Source organism: Leptonychotes weddellii, chromosome 3 (genome assembly GCF_054177405.1).
Source record: "Leptonychotes weddellii isolate Sample4059 chromosome 3, ASM5417740v2, whole genome shotgun sequence".
Taxonomy (NCBI): domain Eukaryota; kingdom Metazoa; phylum Chordata; class Mammalia; order Carnivora; family Phocidae; genus Leptonychotes; species Leptonychotes weddellii.
This window is the reverse complement of record NC_138371.1, coordinates 121014465-121022216: the sequence shown is the minus strand read 5'-3', so window position 1 is coordinate 121022216 and position 7752 is coordinate 121014465. Positions and strand designations below refer to the sequence as shown.

The 7752-nt window shown below is 42.4% G+C and overlaps 1 pseudogene; it reads right to left on the bottom strand.

The window, feature by feature from the left end:
• Window positions 1-871: 871 nt before the first annotated feature.
• On the bottom strand, window positions 872-970 carry LOC115936917 (U6 spliceosomal RNA; annotated as a pseudogene).
• Between the last annotated feature and the right edge of the window lie 6782 nt (window positions 971-7752).

Below are 7752 nucleotides of genomic sequence, written 5' to 3'. Positions count from 1 at the left end.
GGTCAATGAGCATAAGGCTAGAAAAAATTTGAATAAATGTAAACATAGGCACTATAGCATTAAAATACCATGTGGGTTAGAGAGGGATCACTGTGCAACCTGTAGTCAGTGAAGGGTTTCTGTGGGAGCACCTGAGCTGGGTTTGGAAGCCTGGAAGGATGAGGGCAGAAATCACAAGCACAAAGGCATTGTGGACATAAGCTTGCAGCATTGCCAAGGAAACCAAATTGCCAGGGGCAGGACTGTAGAACGGGAAAACAGTGGGAAGCAGGGGAAGGTGTAGGGCAGGGGCCGATGCTGAAATACCCTGGATGCAGAACTGAGGTGTTTAGAGCCTTGTGAGAAACTCCCTGCCTCCTCCATCTGTGTGTGTGTGTGTGCGTGCGTGCGCGCACACACCAAAGAAGGTTTTAAAATGTGGAGGAAAAGTGCCATTTAATTAAAAGTTGCATTTGGGGGCTGTATGATGTTGAATTTTCCCTTTGTAGCAAGAAAAAGTAGTGCTTTAATAATGAGAAAAATGTCATGTTTCTTTTCCCACGAGGGAATAAAGTAAGTCAACCTCTTTGCTGAACTGAAAGTGTCCGAAAGTTGTTGGCAAAATGAACAAATTCCCTCTGAGTCTTGGTGAGAGGAGGAAATGGCAGAGGGGCAATGGGGCAAGTAAAGGAGGACATGAGTGCAGACCACCAGTCTGTAGGTGTCTCTGCTTTGCTGGAGATGCCTGGGCACTAGGAGGCAGATGAAAATACGAAAGAAAGAAGATCCAGAGGGAAAGCCTGATGAGCCCAGGGAATAGCAGGGAGCATGCAGGTCAGCTCTTTGGACTGGGGGAAAGAACTGGCATTTGGCAGGGGCTTATCATTACTCCCAGAGAGGATAACTTTTTACATGTCATCCTTGTTCAGGAGCCATGCTGGTCATCTCTGTATCATTCCAATTTTAGTATATGTGCTGCTAAAGCAAGCACAGTATTTTTTAAATGTTTACAACAAATATTTTTTTTGTGCTAGGCACTGTAGCATAAAGTGTGAAGGCATAAAGTACAATCCCCCCTTTTTGTTTAAAGGGAGATAATGTGCAATTTTTTTATACAATTTTTAAAGTGATTGTGACTTGTGATTTTATAATTGGGCAAAAGAAAAATCTAAGATTTAATGAGTGACTTAAGAATCCCTTCTTTAGTAGTCATGGATGCTTATCTACTGATAAGAATCCTGCTTCAAACACGGACTCTAAATTTAAGAGAAAGGTACACACCAGATTCACACCTGCATTTTTCTGGTTTGAAGGGAAGTAAGGGAATTTTGTGAAATGTTTGAAAAATTGATATGAAATTTTCAGTGTGTACATAATCATTCATGTGGCAGACAATTCACTGGATGCTGGCGGATACAAAGAGGAGGTCCCAGGAACTTATAAACTATTGAAGGCAGCAGAGAAATGTGTAATACACAGTGATTGGTGCTACAATATACAAAGAATGGTTATAGAACAGCGATTTATTTTTTTTATTATTTTTTTTTTAAAAGATTTTATTTATTTATTTGACAGACAGAGACAGTGAGAGAGGGAACACAAGCAGGGGGAGTGGGAGAGGGAGAAGCAGGCTTCCCGCGGAGCAGGGAGCCCGATATGGGACTCGATCCCAGGACTCTGGGATCATGACCTGAGCCGAAGGCAGACGCTTAACGACTGAGCCACCCAGGCGCCCCAGAACAGTGATTTAGAGACTGGGTAGATGAGTCCCTATGGAGTGGGTTTTGCAGTATAGATAAGAGTTCAGATGGAGAAGAGAGAAGTGAGATAAAGGAGAATGTTTTGAGGCATCGTAAGCAGAACAATGTATAAGTAAAAACTCAAGCATGTTAAAGTATACCATCTGCTTAGGCAACTAATAGCCCAACAAGGGTGGTGTGTGATGTAGAGTAACAAAGGAATAATAAGCAATGGGGTTGTAAGAATAGACTAGAGACAGATGGCAACAGCCTTAAATACCTTGCTAAGAAGTTTGAACTTTATTCCTTAGGCTACTGTTTCTGAAGTTTTTTGTTTTGTTTTCAATATTAGTCCTGCAATATGCTCTGGAAAAAAAGGGATCTATAGTCAGAAGTTTGGGAGATACTGTAAATATGCATTCTTCTTCTTGGATATGCATAAGTGTATCACTACACTAGGCATTTGAGCATTATAAAAGCTCTGAGAATTCCTGAAAATGCAACACAACCGAATATTCTAACTTTGTTTTATTCATTGCTTCCCAAATTTATGCTACTATAGGCCCCCTTTCCATGTAATACCTTCTTAAGTTCTCTTAATGCTTATCACAGCTTTCATAGAAAAGGTGAAACCAGGAAAAAGGACAAATCTCCATTTACAATTTACTTTGCTCCCAGATTTCTCAGTGTGACACTTGCTGTAAAGGTGAATCTTAAGGAAAACGAAATAAATGGCCTAGCATACATCATCACCATGATCACATTTGAAATGGCAGAAGCATAGAGGCATCAGCTTAGCGGAAGGTTGGAAGTGCCCCACTTCAGCTTGGCCAACATCACCTAGAGGAAAAGAACAGTGAAATCAAGGCCTATGGCCAGAACAAAGCTCTGTGAGCCTAAACAGTTCCAATGCAGTGTGGTGGAGCAATATTTTGAAATATCAATTGAAGATTTTTTTTTTTGGTATTTTCTTGGGTCATTTAGTTCTGGCTTCCATTCAGTTAATTAGGCCAGTCTGGGTTCTTTGCCTTGGGAAAGGTGGAATGAACCCAGGAAATGAAAGTCATATCTTGGCTTTTAGGGTTCCAAAGTCCTAACTCCCACAGGAGAGAAAAGAACCTGGGACATTAAAAATAGATGAGCCTAGAGTACCAAAGACTGAGGACAAGCTACCCACCTCAGAGGGGGACTAGATTCCATGGAGTAGGAAGCATCAGGGGGTGTAGGGGCACATGTAGAAGCTTCTGTGTGGATAATCCCTGAGGAGGATGGGTGCCCAGTCCTCACCCAGGTCAAACCTTGGGGAGGTATGACTTTAGAGCCTCAGATAGATCTGTGGGGGCTGGATGCACACAGGACCTGCGCCTCACTTTCTGGATATTTCCCTGAGGAGAAATGACTGTGTAAAGAAGGGCTTTGGACAGCATCAGGTTCCCATGGCCTGGCTGGTGGGAAGAATCATTCTCTGAGCTAAGTGGATGGGTTTCTGAATGGTCCCAGTTTCTCACAGCCCAGCATGGTGTGGAGCAGTAAGTGAATTCCTCGGTACCAGAGAGGAGCACAGGGGAACCAAAAGCAAAGGCACGAATGGGGAGGTGGGCCAGACAGCAGTGAATTTGTTGTATGATGACCAGGACTGGGCAGCTGAGGGGCATCTCAGCAGATGCCACTGTGGATGATGGGGAACTCAATGCCCACCATACTCATCCCTGCTTCCTTGGTACTACTCAAACTCCCTAGACTCCTAAAATGCCTGCATTAACTTCTGCCATCCCTTCAGCATATTCTCTCAAAATAGAAATTCCATTGTGTTGTAGAAAAATAAAGTTACATTTCTTACACACATGAGTCTGGGGATTGAGATTCAAGCCCGCTTTTTGTATAATAATGACAAATTCCATTTGATGATGTCTGGTCAAGAATGGGCACTTCTCTTTCCTGCAAAGATCAGGATGCCCTTAAACTCAGGCAAATAACAAAGAGGGGTTTGTTGAAAGGATACACAAAAGTGTCTTAGAAATCCAGGGTGGAAAATTATAACTGGGTCTGAGGGGATTCTTGAAAAGGGGAAAATGAGGCTTTTTTCACTGTCTCTAAGGGACTCCATGAACTCTTTCATCTCTCCCTGCGTGCCCTTCCCCTCCCTCTTCATTCCTGGCTTCTGCCTGGGCAGTGTGTGATCTGATTGCCCGCCCCGCCCCAGTTCTCCTGCCTCTTCAGTTGCCCCACTGGGGAGGCTCGTTTGTGTCTCTCTGTTGTGTGTGTACACAGCAAGCATCTGATTGGCTCTTTTTGGTCAGGTGTCTTCTCCTGTCCAATCACTGACTGGTTGTTGCTGAGGCGTCACAAACCACATTTATAGCAGCAAAGGCAGGGCTGCCATATTGAACAACTCCAGCGGGTACTTGTCAAATACTACTCTGTGAATGGCTCCCTCTGGATTTGTATAGTGTACATTCTGCGTGGCCAGATGCAGCAGTCCTGGCCAAGATCTCTGCTCTCCTGTTTCACAAATGCAGTAAAATGGTGGAACTTAACTGTTGTTTGACTTGAGTGAAAATCTTCCTAATGTGCCAAGGGGCCATATGAATGCCTGGAGTAAGATGAGGAGGGCTGGTCTCAGCATATGTGAATATTCATGGTGAACAGAAAGAGGTTACCTTGTCAACTTGGGTGGTTTTCTGGTTAGTATAGTGGTTTAGAGGACAGGCTTTGATGTTCAACAGAACTGTGTTCAAATCCCAGCTCTGCTTATAAAATGTGTTGGTGGTCAGGTTACTTGATTTCTCTAAATCTCAGTGTCTTGGGCGCCTGGGTGGCTCAGTTGTTTAAGCGACTGCCTTCCGCTCAGGTCGTGATCCTGGAGCCCTGGGATCGAGCCCCACATTGGACTCCCTGCTCAGCAGGGAGTCTGCTTCTCCCTCTGACTCTCCCTCCTCTCATGCTCTCTATCATTATCTCTCTCAATTAAAAAAAAAATCTTAAAAAAAAAAGATTTATAAATCTCAGTGTCTTCATCGGTAAAGTGGGGATGTTAATTTCAGTCCCACAGGGATTCTTATAAGGATTAAAGGATTTAATACATTTAAGGAATTTAGGCCAGTGTCTGGTGCCCAGTAAGGGCCAGATGTCATTAGTTCCATTATAGTGATAATAACCCATATAAACTAAGCAGTCATGAAATCTTGACCCATTATATGAAAAGCATTTATTTATCTGCCTTCAAGGTAGTTATTATGTATTTGGTAAAGGTCTATATAGTTAAAATTGAGATCAGAATCACAATGTTAGGGGCGCCTGGGTGGCTCAGTCGTTAAGCGTCTGCCTTCAGCTCAGGTCATGGTCCCAGGGTCCTGGGATCGAGCCCCGTATCGGGCTCCCTGCTTAGCAGGAAGCCTGCTTCTCCCTCTCCCACTCCCCCTGCTTGTGTTCCTGCTCTCGCTCTTTCTCTCTGTCAAATAAATAAATAAAATCTTTAAAAAAAAAAAAAAAAAAGAATCAATGTTATACCGAAGTTGATACAAGTAATAATTAGGAACAATTATAATGATATTGATGATGATGAAGAAATAAACTTGGATAAACTTTTGTCTCAGGCTTTTGTGGCACAGGTATGTACATATGTAGTCTATCTGATTTTGACTTTATCTAAAAATCTTTGTCTTAATGGCTTTTTCCTTAGCATCTTGACCCTATTGTGACATCTAACAAGATGTGATTTTTTTTCAAGCTACATGTTTCATAAACAAAATATATGTTTATATCTGACTGTACCCAAGCTGCTAATTATGGGCATCTCTTTCTATAGCTCCCTATTAATCACTCATGTCTTTAGGGTTATATAGAAAACAATTTATGTTACAAAATAAAACCCTCCCTTAAAAATGTTTGCCCTGGGAGTGAGGAGGGAAGAAATCACAAACTGTTATTGTTTTCCCTTAGATGGATCTAAATATTAACATTCCCTTAGCTTTAAAGATTATTTTTATGCCGCTCCTTTATAAACAGTCGAAGTACACTAACTCTTCTGTTGTCTGGGGTTCTGTCTACAGCATACCCAAACAACTAAGCTAAAAAAGAAAAAAAAAAAAAGAGAGAAAATCAATTCAACAGGTTATTTGGCATTGTATGCAGAAAATAATAATGTTTGAATAGCTTAAAACATTTTTAAAAGCATGGCATCTAGTAAATTGATTTTTGTGTTTAAATACAACCTAAGGATCCTTCACACAGTGGAGGGAGTTGATTCTAGATCTCACTGCAATTGTATTAACTACGTAAACTCTAGAGTAGAGGCCTGCCGGCTGAGGCAGGAGTTTATGGGAGGAAGAATTGGAGCAGGAGGAAGAGGAGGAAGAGAAGGAAGAATAAGCTAGCATGATTACGAGCAGTAATAGTCACCACTGTGTGCAGACACTTCCTGTACAGTAGCATTTAATCTGCATGGCAACCTTGAGAGATAGCACTATTATTTCCTCTTGTTACAGAAGAGGAAACAAAGACTCTGAGGGTGAAGTGAGTGGCAGAGGAACCAAGATTTGAACAGTAACAATGCCGACACTGATCACACGCTTCTCAGTTATTGGCAGTCACTGCCCCGTTGCGTTCCTGCACTGATGCTTGGAAGTAGGTTTCTTTATTATGCTGGGTCAACACAGGAGGAAACTGAAATTTGGAGACCTGACTGATCCAGTGACAGACAAAGGTCTGAGTCCAGGGCTCTGAAGCCACAGCTATAATCTTGCCTTTCAGGTGCGATTTAGACGTGTGTCTTGTAGGTTCTGCTTGGACTGATTTGTTGAGAGAAGGGACGTCCTCTAAGTGGAAGATGCTGTCTTGAGGCAGCACTTGGTGCCTCAATGCCTGGGCCGGAAAGCAGGTGCTCTTCCTTTGAGGGCCCCTGACGGACCTCCGCAGTAGGAGGTAAGGCAGTAGGGTAAGGGGAGTGAGGCACTTGCCTCAGGTACAAAATTTAAGGGAAAACCAAAAATCCAATAATTAAGATAAGTACTATTTTAATGCAGTATTTAAAATTATGTAAATAATAAATATTTAAAGTAAAAATATTTTTAGAAATCCACATTTGGACAAATATCCATAGTTAAAGACAGGATCAGGAGGATCCCCGGTCACCTGGTGTCAGGCCTCCAGATGGAGATCAGACAGGAGGGTGAGCCCGATGCTGGCCCTCTGCTCATGGCCACCAATGCTGTCTTCACCCTCACGGGGCCTTCGTGGACCCTTCATAACATTTTGGTCCCTGCATTGGCTCTCTGTACTGCTGTGCACGCGGGTCTCCCTCCCAGAGGCACCGTGAAGGAGAGGAGACTGTATAATAGTGCTTCACCCAAACAGCGTTTCTTCATCTAGTGCTATTTTTGAAAAGTGAGGATGGCATTTTCCAGTGATATGCTAAAAAGTTAAGCTTCTTCCCTTCCACCTTTTCTCTCCAAATCTCAAGTAAGGAAGTTGTTTAAAAAAGAGACAGTCAGTGCCTCTCCAATTTTAGATCTGTGTATTGGGCCACTCTTGGTTTCTCTTTTCTTATTTACTACTTGGGGTGTCAACTTAAGAAAACACTCGCTCTCCTGCTGACACGTCAGCTGGGTTACATGTGTCTTGCTGATCTCTTCCAAAAGCACTGCAGAATTGTCCAGTCCCAGTGGCCTTGGGTTTTGAGGTCTCAGTCCCGCAGTCATGCTGTTGAATACAAATATAACTGCTTCCCACCCCAAAAGACGTTTTATTTATTATTTTAAAAATATTTTCTTTGGGCTCCTTTAATCCTAGGGGACATTTGCTTGATGAATAGCAAATAAGTTCCCTTAACCAGACTGTTGTTATAAATATCCATGGCATTAATTCAAACCATTTGCATCGGAAACTTCTTCTTCTTCTTCTTTTTTTTTTTCTGGAGGAAAAGGGGTGGCTGACTTAACCTCAACATTTGGGACATGATTTTCCCTAAAATAACCACAACATCCATCATTTTTTTTTTCCTGCTGGTGTGTCAATTTTTTAATGAGAGGCTGGG